The 13,552-nt window shown below is 43.9% G+C and overlaps 1 protein-coding gene and 1 pseudogene across 2 annotated transcripts in view; one reads left to right on the plus strand and one right to left on the minus strand.

Moving 5' to 3' along the window:
• SLC35F3 (solute carrier family 35 member F3) overlaps positions 1 to 13,552 on the plus strand; it is a 101,271-nt gene that overhangs the window by 39,845 nt on the left and 47,874 nt on the right. The window lies entirely within an intron of this gene.
• LOC130853315 (tubulin alpha-1C chain-like) lies at positions 2,640 to 3,983 on the minus strand (annotated as a pseudogene).

Genomic DNA, 13,552 nt, shown 5'->3' on the forward strand with positions numbered 1-13,552 from the left:
CAGAGGTCACCAGTGGAGGAGATGTGGGCTTCACTCTTTGGGTACCAAACCATTGGAGACAAGCATTGCCATCCTCTCCAATCCAAGAAGGATGACTTTCACATGGAGGAAGGGAAAACAAAGCACAGACTTTACCAAGAAGGAGTTAAAATCTACAAAAGGAAGCAAGGTAGTTGAGGCATGGAGGCTCTCTAGTTGTGGCCCATGTGCTCAGTAGTTGTGGCACACGGGTTTAGTTGCCACACGGTATGTGGGATCTTAGTTCCCTGACCAGGGATTGAACCTGCGTCCCCTGCATTGGAAGGCAGATTCTTAACCAGGGAAGTCCTTATGCCATGGATATTTTTTTTAATTAATTAATTAATTTATTTTATTGGCTGTGTTGTGTCTTTTTTTGCTGTGCGCAGGGCTCAGTTGTGGTGAGTGGGGGCTACTCTTCATTGTGGTGCACGGGCTCCTCATTGCCGTGGCTTCTCTTGTTCCAGAGCACGGGCTCTAGGCGCGTGGGCTTCAGTAGTTGCAGCACATGGGCTCAATAGTTGTGGCACATGGGCTTAGTTGCTCCACAGCATGTGGGATCTTCCTGGAGCAGGGATCGAACCTGTGGCCCCTGCATTGGCAGGTGGATTCTTAACCACTGCGCCACCTAGGAAGCCCTGCCATGGATATTTTATTACCAGAATAAAAATCAAATTGAAAAAGAAGAAAAAAACAATAGGAAAAGGCAATTTAAAAGTGGGCAAAATACATGAACAGATAGCTCACTAAAGAATATATACATAGGGCAAATAAGCATATGAAAAGATTTTCATCATCATACCATCATGGAATTGCACATCAAAACAACAATAAAATACCACTACACACCTATTAAAATAGCTAAAATTCAAAACACCAACAATACCAAATGTTGATGAAGACATGGAGGTACAGGAACTCTCATTTGTTGCTGGTGAAAATGCAAAATAGTATAGCCACTTTGGAAGGCAGTTTGGTGGTTTCTTAAGAAACCAAACATCCTCTTACCGTGTGATCTAGCAATTGCCCTCTTCAGTATTTACCCATAAGATGAAAACTCATGTCTAAGCAACAGTCTTCACAAGGATGTTTGTAACAGCTTTATTCATAATTGCCAAAATATGGAAGCAACCAAGATGTCCTTGAAGGAGCCTTAAATGCATAATGCAATATGAAAGAAACCCATCTAAAAAGGCTGTATACCATGATTCGACTATATGACATTCTGGAAAAGGCAAAACTATATGTAGAGTAAAAAACAGATCAGTGATGGGGGTGGGGAGGGACAGATGGATGATGCTCAGGGGGAGTTTTAGAGCAGTGAAACTACTTTGTATGATACTGTGATGGTGGCTGCATGGCATTATACATTTGTAAAAGTCAAAACCAAAAACAAAACACTGTATAACGCAAAGAGGGAAGCCTAATTTAAACGATAGACTTTAGTTAATAATAATGTGTCAATATTGGTTCATCAGGTGTGACAACCGTACCTCTGATGCAAGATGTTAATAGTAGTGGTAGAGCATGTGGGCGCTCTGTGTGCTTTTCCGCTTCAATTTTCTGTAAACCTAAAACTGCTCTAAAGATATAAGGTCTATCTATTTTTTAAATGTCAAAATTAAAAGTAGAAAAAATATTTGCTTGGGAACTATTCTGAAAATGAAACTAAAATTATGAAAATAAGCCTTTTAAAAATTTAGTTTATAAATGCAACAATGAATTTTTAGAATGAATAAAGAGTGAGTCAGGTAACTTTTGGGGGGTAATGGAAATGTTCTGCCTTGATAGCAGTAATAGTATCATGATTGTACAAATGTATCAAAACTCATGGATTTTTACATGTTAAAATACATCCATCGTGTTGTATGTAAATTATACCTTAGTGAAGAATTTTTTTAAATGAGGTGACTGAGTCGGGGATGTAATTTTTATGACCAAATTGTATGAAAGCACAAAATACCATCCTTCACTGTGTGTTTGACTTTTACTGCATGATTCTAAAGAGAATTATTTTTACAAGAGCTTTATCTGTTTTTTCCAAGTCTCCTTTAAATACTTTAATATTTAGACCATTCTCTTTTAAACCTTCTTTGAAGTCATCATCCTTGTTAAATGTCTCTTCTTTAGTTGCTAACTCTTCTAAATCTGCTGACCTCCATTGGCCGATGGTTTTGTATATGACTCAATCTGTTCTTCAACCTCAGCGCCATGGATTACTGGTTTGTTTTGGTTTGGGTTTGGGGGTAAGTTTGCCATACACTTTGCAATGAATTGCCCTGTGTTTACACTCAGCAAAAGGTGGACAAAGATCTTGAATCAAAGGATGCTAGTGTTGAATGGGGAAAGATACTTGAGTAGGAAATGCTTTTACACTGCATTACAGTTGGTTGACTATAATTCAATAATTACATATTAGGATGATTTTTGCTTTCCTATACAGCTTTGTAATTGCAGATTGCAACCATAAAAGTGTGAGAATGCCTTGGAGAGACAGGATACCTTTTGTTTTTGAAAATAGAAATATCACTTTTATTGACAAGATAGGGCCACAGTGGGCAGCTTCAGAGAACACAAATAAGACAGTCCTAAGACAAGCATGTTAAATTGCAGTAGACAAGTTAGCACTCTTCACCCTCCTCCTCTCCCTCAGCACTATCGGCTCCAACCTCCTCATAACCCTTCTCAAGGGCAGCCATGTCCTCACGGCCTCAGAAAACTCTCCTTCCTCCACACCCTCACCCGCGTACCAGGGAACAAAGGCCCGCTTGGCGTACGTCAGGTCAAACTTGTGGCCCAGGCGAGCCCAGGCCTCAGTGATGGCTGTGGTGTTGCTCAGCACGCACACAGCTCGCTGTGCTTTGGCCAGGTCTCCACTAGGTACCATGGTGGGAGGCTGGTAATTGATGCCAACGTTGAAGCCAGTGGGGCACCAGTCCACAAACTGGATGCTGCACTTGGTCTTGATGGTGGCAGTGGCAGCATTGACATCTTTGGGAACCACGTCGCCACGGCACAACAGGCAGCAAGCCATGTATTTACCATAGCGAGGGTTGCGTTTCACCATCTGGTTGGCTGGCTCAAAGCAAGCATTGGTGATCTCTGCTACAGTAGGCTTTCTCAGCAGAGATGACAGGGGCATATGTGGCCAGAGGGAAGTGGATGCGGGGATAGGGCACCAGGTTGGTCTGGAATTCTGTCAGATCAACATTCAGGGCTCTGTCAAACCTCAGGGAAGCAGTGATGGAGGACACAGTCTGGCTCATGAGGCAGTTAAGATTCATGTAGGTTGGGCGCTCAATATCGAGGTTTCTACGACAGATGTCATAGATGGCCTCAGTGTCTATCCTGAAGGCACAATCAGAGCGCTCCAGGGCGGTGTGGGTAGTGAGGATGGAGTTGTAGGGCTCAGCTACAGCTGCGGAAACCTGAGGGGCTGGGTAAATGGAGAACTGCAGCTTGGACTTCTTGCCATAATTGACAGAGAGACGTTCCACCAGCAGGGAGGTGAACCCAGAACCAGTTCCCCCACCAAAGCTGTGGGAAACCAGGAAGCCCTGAAGACCTGTGCATTGATTGGTCAGGCAGTTTCCGAATTCGGTCCAAGACGAGGTCAATGATCTCCTTGCCAATGGTGTAGTGACCTCGGGCATGGTTATTGGCAGCATCTTCCTTGCCTGTGATGAGCTGCTCAGGATGGAAGCGCTGGTGGTAGGTGCCAGCGCGAACTTCATCAATGACCAAGGGTTCCAGGTCTACAAACACTGCCCTGGGCACATGCTTGCCAGCGTCTGTCTCACTGAAGAAGGTGTTAAGGAGTCATCTCCTCCCCCAAAGGTCTTGTCACTTGGCATCTGGCCATCGGGCTGGCTGCCGTGTTCTAGGCAGTAGAGCTCCCGGCAGGCATTGCCAGTGTGGACACCAGCCTGGCCAACGTGGATGGAGATGTACTCACGCATGACTGAGACGGATAGGGTTCCGTGGGGCTGGAGGAGGTGAGGGGAAGGCCACGAAGACCTCCCACAGACAGACTATCAAGGCGTCTGGAGGAGTAGTCAGGATACATTTTAAAAATCACATAATGTAGCTGAAACCAAGCTGAACTAATGGGTTAAAGAGTGGATGGTCCTATCGGGATTCAAAAAGATATTGACAAGATGGAAATGGTCAGCCTAGACCAGCAAGGGGAGGTTTAACACCCATTACCTTTAATACATCACCTGTTTAAGAGGCTGATTCAAATGTTCGATGTAGATCGCCCTGTGGCTTGTTTCTTCTATGCTTACAAGTCTTAGTTTTAGTTTTTGTCCAGATCAAGGCAAGCCAGTGGCATCAGACAGCTACTTAAGAAGCTAATGTCATTCTTGTCTGGGTTAATTAAATGACACCATCCTGACCGTTGGAGATAAGAGTCAGCCTGCATTCTGCTTATGAGACCACATGGCGTAGTGTGTCCCATTCTGACACATTCTGACACTCTTAGAAGGGTTTTGATAAAATATTGTGTTCAGAAGAAGGTATATGGGATAATTTAGGAGTGGGAGTGGGGGGGGGGGACTAAAGGCCTTTTCATATAAGAATGATTAAGAATATTTATCCTGGACAGAGCAAGACTTTAGGAGAGCCTGATAGCAACCTTCAGACCCTCAACCTGAAAAAGGAGAATTCTAGCATGTTGCTGTAGGACACAGTGACCTCTAAGAGTCCGTCCCCTAGAAATTCTGGTTCCTACCGTTGTGTTCAACCTTCCCTTTAAAAGAACTCATCTCCATTCTGCTTCTTCCTCCAATGCAGTGAATAAACCCTAAACAAAAGCGTATCACTGCCTTTTAGTAGCAAGCTCATCGCTTCCCACCTCCCATTAGCTAATTGAATCCAGCAATAATAAGAGAGAATGAAAGAGGGTTTTTATTCAATCCAAGCTGCTGCATGCATAACTGGGCTGCTAAGTACAGTTCCAGGGTGCTTTTTCCAGGTGTGGGCTGGGGGTGCTCGGGCTCCTCCGGGGCAGGGCTGCTTCAGCATCAAGAAGCTGTCTCCTGATTGATGCTGGCACCCTTGTCTAGGCAGTGTTTTGCTATTTTTATTCTCTGGTGGCTGTGTCTCTGTTAGACAGGCTGCTGTATTCAGTGATACCTTTGTTTTGATGTTGATGCCCTTATGCAGTGAGATCACAGCTTCAACCCAGCGAAATCACATGAATTCAGGCCCCTTTAGTTGAGAGTGGATTTTGACAGAGACTGAACTGTGGTATTTTGAGCTACTCCTGAAGAAAACGTTTGCCGAGTAAATGGATAATGGGAGCAGTGGGGGGAGAGGGGATGTTTTTCCTCTTTGAAGAAAATGAACAGGTTTGTGCATCTGTTTGAAGGATTTCTTACAATTAGTTGGTGTGATAATTAAATAATCTCTCCTGTACATCAGGCTCTTTAGTCCTGGTTACTGTGTCTCAGCAGTTCTCAGAGTTTAGTGTGTTGAGGAATCACCCAGGGAGCTTGTGAAGATGCCGATGCCAAGGCCTTGTGTCTATACGTTCTCATTTCCTCTGCCCATAGTGGCCCCGGGCGCTGAATTTATCGCAGATGTGATTCTGCCCCAGGTGATTCCACAATCTGTGAAACGCTGCTGTGTGGATTCAAAAGCGGAAGTCTGCCCTCTCTGTTCTTTTTCATATGTTCTCACTTAAAGAAAAAACAAAACAAAACTACCGAAAAAGTGAAGTTTGCCTTTGTAATTCAGAGATGAATACAGTGAAAACCATCTGGATTGAAGGTCAGAGTCACTTGGGAGTCTGCTCAGGGTCCCAGAGAGCCCACTGGAGGAAAGCTTCAGTCTTTGATCCCGGTGTCCTCCTCTTGGGGTTTTGAATAGTGAAGGCTAACTAGGCTAGGCTAGCTAGGATAAAATCCTGGTGTTGGAGCTTGGGATAGGAAATGCCAACATCTGAATGCTGTGGGCAATTCACGTAACTTATAGAGCCTCATGTTTTTCACCTATTGAAATGGAAAGACACATAATCTTAACATAGTAAGGCTAATTTATGGAACTAGAGATTATCAATATAAATGAAGTAAGTCAGAAAAAGAAAGACAAATACCTTATGATATCACTTATATGTGGAATCTAAAATATGATACAAATGAACCTATCTACAAAACAGAAACAGACTCATAGACATGGAGTACAGACTTGCGGTTGCCAAGGGGAGGTGGCTGGGAGAGGGATGGAGTGGGAGGTTGGGGTTAGAAGATGGGAACTATTACATATAGGATGGATAAACAACAAGGTCCTACTGTAGAGCACAGGGAACTATATTCAATATCCTGAGATAAACCATAATGGAGAAGAATCTGAAAAAGAATGTATATATGTGTATAACTGAGTCTCTTTGCTGTACAGCAGAAATTAACACAACACTGCAAGTCAACTATACTTCAATTAAAAATTAATTAATTAACATGTCAGTGGGAAGACTAATATGAGGATTAGATGAGTCATTTCGCAGGTGAGCGTCTGGGTTGTGGGAGAAGCCGGAAAACCTTAGTCCCTCCTTTCTCCCTCACTTCCCATCCACCAGGATTATTCATTATCCAGGAGCAGGAATGAGACGCTTGACTGGACTTCTCTGTGCTCGCCTCCCTCAATTGTAGCCTCAGGTATACACAATACAGTGTCCATTAGTGGGAAGAAGTGAAAAATCAAAACATCAATATGGACAAATTTTCTTTCTTTTTACGTGAAGCCAAATGAAGAAAAACAAAGTTTTATGGACCGACGTTCTTTTTCTCTTTAAGATGAAAATAATTTTATTAAGTACAGTTTTGGCTAACACAGTGCCAACCACGCCATCCAGGTTGCCTCTCACACCTTCTTCTGGGCAGGAGAAGGGGGTGTGGCAGGCCTGGCATCCCCTTGGTGGTCCTGCTGGTAGGTGTGAGGTGACATTGTTTGGGGATGCTTGCGCCTCCCCTGAAGGAGATACATGGATAAGGAAATTAAGAAAAACTAAAGGACTTAACTAATGTCCTGTTGCCAACAGGTTGAAGACTCAAATCTGGGTTTATAGGCAAGAAATCCTGTGCCATTATATCCTCATGAGGCTGACATCTCTCCACCCTCTAAGTCTCCCCCAGGACTATTACCTGGCTAGGTACAGAGAAGGCTGTTGGTGGTCAACAGGTATTTACTTGGCACTCAGTATGTGGCAAGCTCTGTGTTGAGTGCGGGCAAAATGATGACTAAGACATAACCTCAACTCTCAAGGTACCCCATAATGGGCTAGTACAGGGACAGACCTGCTGGGGCACTGACTTTGTGTGTATCTGGGTAAGGTATTTATTCTTCTGAGCCTTAGTTTTCTCACCTGTGAGATGGGGCTGACAAGACTTACCGTACGTTGTTGTTTGCTGTGACACTACAAAATAATTTGAGAGTAAAGGCATTAATAAAGAGTGCATGTACTATAGTTATATAAGATGTGTTTTTTGTTTGTTTGTTTGTTTTTGTGCGAGTTAAGTTTTATTTGGGGCAAAATGAGGACTGCAGCCTGGGGAACAGCATCCCAGGTAGCTCTGAGAAACTGTTTCAAAGAGGCGGGGGGAAGATCAGTACATACGTGGTTTCGGTGAAAGGGGAAAACATGTAATCAAGCACGTATTGTTTACAGAAGGTTTCTGCTAGTCTGGTGCAGGCGACTGCTAGTCACGAGGAACAGTCGCCACCATGAAGGATTTTAGTGTTTTTCTAGATATGAGGAGGTACAAGAATTGGGCTCATAAAGTTGGCTCCTGAAAATATCTAACTATCTAAAGACCTGTCCTGCCAGTTTTGCCCAGAGCACAGAGTGCCTCGTTTCAGCTCTCCACCCTGAACGCCTTCCAGGGGGCGTTGGCCGTCAGCAGCTGCAGCAGCACATGATTTCATCTCCGTAGAGGTAGATGGCAGGTGCCAATGGTGGTGCCAATCGTAGTTGACAAGGCCCCCTCGTGATCATAAATTCGACCATGCTTTGAGAAGCATTTCATGACCATTTCATCCCACGGTGCTAGGAAGGCTCATGCCTAGGTCTGGCAAAGATTTCTCTGATAGGCCACTCAATGTGCTATTACTGGGCTAGGTCATTTTAACAAAGGTCAAAAGTCTCTGGACCACCTATATTTCTAGTCTGTTATGGTCCAGGAAAAAATTCCCTCTTATTGCATCTTCCCATGTCTGGAGTTACACTGTTACCAACATTGATGACATTGTATATTTGATCAACTGCTTCAATAAGAAGTTAACACTGTTAACATTTGGGAAAGCCTGGTAAGGCATATAAGAAACTCTTTGTACTATTTTTGCAACTTTTCTCTAAATCTAAAATTAGTTCAAAATAAAATGTTAAAAAAAAAAAAAAAAAAAGCGCACGTAAAAGCCCTAGCCCAGCGTGCCTGGCACGAGGGTTGACACTTGAGAAATGGTGGTGACGGCTGTGGTGGCAGCTTTCGGGTCTGGCTCTTCTTGTAGAAGCGAAGAGCTCCACTTCCTTCCAGGAGAGCTTTTTTTTTATTATTCCCCTCCCTGGTCCTCGGGAGGTCCTCCAGCATCTGGTTTGGGCAGAATCAGGACCCGAACATACCAGATGAAACCTCTCTCCTGCCCATCCCATCAGCACGTTTCCTGTGGGTAAACTGTGACCTGCAGCAGCTTCAGGATGATATGCAGCTGGTTCCAGAATGAAGTTCTGGTTGTGGCCTCAGGGCAGGTACCGAGGCCTAAGCTCTGGTCCCCACCTTCTCCTTCTCACTCCCCCTACCCAGCCCCCAAATGGGGGTTCCTGGAACTCTGTCTGCTTTAGGGAAACAGGACTGCTTGTGTTCTAACATTGTTAGCCAGATAGGGCTGAGTTTTTATTAGGCAAACAGCTGTTTGACTAATGGGTTTGTTTGGCCTTGGAACAAGAGCAGGCTGCTTGCATGTCCAGGTTGTTGCAGTTCTGGGTTATGGTTCGTATTTGGAGCAGGTGTGCCCGTCGTCATGGGGCTCTGCGTTTGGTTACCTTGCTAATGGGATCAAACACACACAGGCAAGATTGCTGATGAAAGAAGAGTGTTGCTATGTACAGTATCTCAAATGATTGACCCTGGTAACCCTGCTCACTGTGCCGGCTGCTGTGGGGCAGGACCAGAGGTGCCCTGTCTGAGAAAGGAAGAGACATGCAGAGGCACAGAGGGAAAATCTGGGGGGCCAGGGATAGGAGTTAGGGAAGATTCGGTTCTGGTGCGAGTGAGAAGCAGGGATGCTTAAAAGAAAAAATCTTAAAGAGTGTCCAAGAGCTAGAAGAATTTTAAAGGAAGACAGACATTTCTAATGAGAATTTGAACTCTTATAAAGAATAGTGATGCAAAAATAAGCCCTCTCTTACACTTCCCTTGTGAAACCTTAAGTAAAAATTATCCCGCTCACTTCTCTGTTCTGGGCTCTGTCACTCGGGGAGGCGGGGAACCAAGAACCCAGAGCTCTAGGTGAGCCTTGGACTCAGCACTAATCTTGGGGACTCGCGCCCCACCCCGAGATTGGGAGCTTCCAGCCTGACAGCCCTGGGGGTCTCAGGGGCTCAGCGATGAAGTGAAGATCCGCCACTTTGACTACATTAAAATTAAGAGTACCTTTCAGAAAAAGGCACCGTACATTGAGAGAAGACATTAGCAACGCAAATTACTGACAAAGGATTAATGTCCTGAGTACAATCCTCCATGCTCCTCTCTGAGCCACACCCCCCGCCACCCAGGTGTCAGCCAGGGACCTTCCACTTTGTCTCCATAAGGACATCACTCCAGCAGCCACCCTCACTCTCTCCTGCTCATCAGTGTTTACCTCTTGGTGGGTCATTGCCATCAGCTAATTATAATGTGGTAGCTCCAAGAATTTATAAAATACCCTTGCCCGGGGCCATCTCGTTAATCTCTCTGAATACAGTAAAACTCACCTGCAGGGCCTCCCTGGTGGTGCAGTGGTTAAGAATCCACTTGCTAATGTAGGGAACACGGGTTTGAGCCCTGATTTGGGAAGATACCACATGCCAGGGAGCAACTAAGTCCACGAGCCACAACTACTGAGCCTGTGTGCTGCAACTAATGAAGCCCGTGTGCCTAGAGCCCGTCTTCTGCAACGAGAAGCCACTGCAAAGAGAAGCCCAAGCATCACAATGAGTAGCCCCCCACTCTCTGCAACTAGAGAAAGCCTGCGCAGCAATGAAGATCCAACCCAACCAATAAAAAAAATTAATTAATTAAAAAAAAAAACTCACCTGCAGAGTAGTCTTTCTTCTTTGTCTCCTTCTCTGACTCTTAAACCCTCACTACCACCGAGAAGCCCTTATCAGAGTTAGACGTGCCAAGTCCAGGGTCATTCTCAGTTCCGGTCTTATTTAACCTCTCATGTGGTCATGCCTCCCTTCCGGAAACACTTTCTTCGCCTGGCTCCTGGGACACCACACTCTCTGTGTCGCCCCCCTGCCACCCTGGCTCTTCCGTCCCATCTGCTTTACTGGTTCCTCGCTCCTCCCTGACCTCTGAATGGTCCAGGGCATCCGAGCCCTGCCCTCTGCCTCCTGCTCCTTCTTCTGAGTCTCTGCCCTTTGTTTCCCTTCTTTTGAGAAGTCTCTCCCCCTGATATCTGCAGAGCTCAGTCAGGTCTCTACTCAGATGTCCTCCCTACGATGAGGCTTTTCCTGACCCCGCAGCTCCCCTCACTCTCTCTCTTTCTCTCTCTCACTCTGCTCTCTTTTTCTCGACAGTACTTAGGAGCATCTGGTCCACTCTTTATTCACACGTGTTTGCTTCTGTCCTCTCTCTTCTAGGATGTATGTTTGCTTTGTTCACTGCCATATCCCAGAACCCAGAATACTGCCTGGCAGAGAATAGAGGCATTTGATTTTTTGTGTTGTTGGTGGCGGGGCGGGGGGGCAGCTATTGTGCCTTCAAGTTTGAAAGATATTTTTACTAGATACAGAATTTTATGTTGACAGTTATTTTTTGCTTTTAGGATCTTAAAGATGTCTCTCCATTGTCTTCTGGCTTGCACAGTTTCTGACAAGAAGCCTGACGTGATTTCTTTGTATGTTTTGTTTTTTCTTAATTTTTATTTTATATTGGCGTATAGTTGATTCACGATATTGTGTTCATTTTTTAAATTGTAGTTAAATACACACAACATTGTTTACCATCTTAACTATTTTTTAAATAAATTTTTTATTAGTTATCTATTTGATACATATTAGCATATATATGCCAATCCCAATCTCCCAATTCATCCCCACCCCCTGCTTTGTGTCTCTATTTCTGCCTTGCAAACCAGATCATCTGTACCATTTTTCTAGTTTCCACGTATATGTGTTAATATACGATGTTTGTTTTTCTCTTTCTGACTTACTTCACTCTGTATGACAGTCTCTAGGTCCATCCACATCTCTATAAATGACCCAATTTCGTTCCTTTTTATGGCTGAGTAATATTCCATTGTATATATGTACCACGTCTTCTTTATCCATTCCTCTGTTGATGGAAACCATTTTTAATTGTACAGTTCAATGGCATTAAGTACTTGACGCTGTTGTACAACCGTCACTGCTGTCTGGCTCCAGAACTCTTCCTCTTCCCAAACCGAAACTCTGTCCGCATTAGGCAAGAGCATCCCATTTCCCCTCTCCCCCAAGCCCCTGGGAACCACCATTCTACTCTCTGTTTCTATGAATTTGATTATTCTAGAGACCCCATACAGTATTCATCTTTTTGTAACTGACGTTTCATTTATTATGTCACTTATTTTGTTTCTTAGCACTATGAGTGATTACCATTATGTCCTCAAGATTCATCACGTTGTATCCTATGTCAGAATCTCCTTCCTTTTTTGAGGTTGAATAATATTCCATTTTGTGTTGATACCACGTTTTGTTTATCTGTTCATCCATTAATACACACTTGGGTTGCTTCCATGTCTTGGCTATTGTGAGTAATGCTGCTATGAACATGGAGGTATAAATCTCTTTGAGACCCTGTTTCAGTTCTTTTGCATATATACCTAGAAGTGGGATTGCTGAATCATATGATAATTCTACTTTTAATTTTTTGAGGAACCATGATACTGTTTAGCATCGTGGCGGCCACACAATTTACATACCACCAAAAGTACACAAGGATTCTAATTTCTTCACATCCCCATCAACACGTTGTTTTCTGCTTTTCTTTTAGCCATTGTAGTTGGATGTAAGGTGATAATTCATTATTGTTTTGGTTTTCAGTTCCCTAATGACTAGCAATTTTGAACATCTTTTCATATACTTTTTGGCCACTGTTTTAAAAATATTTATTTATTTATTTATTTATTTATTTGGCTATGCCCGGTCTTAGTTGCAGCACACAGGATCTTTGTTGCCACGAGAGGGATCTTTTAGTTGTGGCATGTGGGCTCTTAGTTGCAGCATGCATGTGGAGATCTAGTTCCCTGACCAGGGATGGATCCCAGGCCCCCTGCATTGGGAGCGCAGAGTCTTAACCACTGGACTACCAGGGAAGTCCCGCTTGTTGGCCATCTTATATCATCTTTGGAGAAATACCTATTCAAGTCCTTTGCCTATTTTTTAATCAGGTTATTTGGTCTTTTTGTTGTTGCTGTTGAGCGGTGGGAGTTTTGTTAATATATTCTGGATATTAACCCACTATCAGATAATAATCTACAAATATTTTTTCCCATTTCATAGATTGCCTTTTCACTCTGTTGATTGTGTTTTTTGATGCATGAAGTTTTAAACTTTCATGTAATCCTGTTTATCTATGTTTGAATTTGCCTGCGCTTTTGGTGTCACATCCAAGAGATTGTTGCCAAATCCAGTGTCCCAAGGTTTTTCCTGTGTTTTCTTCTAAGAGTTGTATAGTTTTAGGTCTTATGTTTAGATCTTTGATCTGTTTTGAGTTAATGTTTGTGTATGGTGTGAGGTAAGGGTACAAATTCATTCTTTTGCGTGTTGTCTCCCATCACTGCTTGTTGAAGAGACTGTCATTTCCCCCATTGAATAGTCTTGGCACGCTTGTTGAAAATCATTTGATCATATATTCCTATTGGAATCGTCTACGACTCTGTATACTTGCCAGGGTATGGTCAGTAGGATGATAAAAGAGCAGTGGGTCACTATCAATGAAACTTTTTTTAAATTAATTAATTAATTTATCTATTTGTTGCATTGGATGTTCGCTGCTGCATGTGGGCTTTCTCTAGTTTTGATGAGCGGGGGGTACTCTTTGTTGCAGTGTGTGGCCTTCTCATTGCAGTGGCTTCTCTTGTTGTGGAGCACGGGTTCTAGGCACATGGGCTTCAGTAGTTGTGGCATGTGGGCTCTGTAATTGTGGCTCTCAGGCTCTAGAGCGCAGGCTCAGCAATTGTGGCACACGGGCTTGGTTGCTTCTCAGCCTGTGCAATCTTCCTGGACCAGGGATCAAACCCATGTCCCCTGCATTGGCAGGCAGATTCTTAACCACTGCATCAACAGAGCAGTCCA

Source organism: Hippopotamus amphibius, chromosome 5 (assembly GCF_030028045.1).
Source record: "Hippopotamus amphibius kiboko isolate mHipAmp2 chromosome 5, mHipAmp2.hap2, whole genome shotgun sequence".
Classification (NCBI taxonomy): Eukaryota; Metazoa; Chordata; class Mammalia; order Artiodactyla; family Hippopotamidae; genus Hippopotamus; species Hippopotamus amphibius.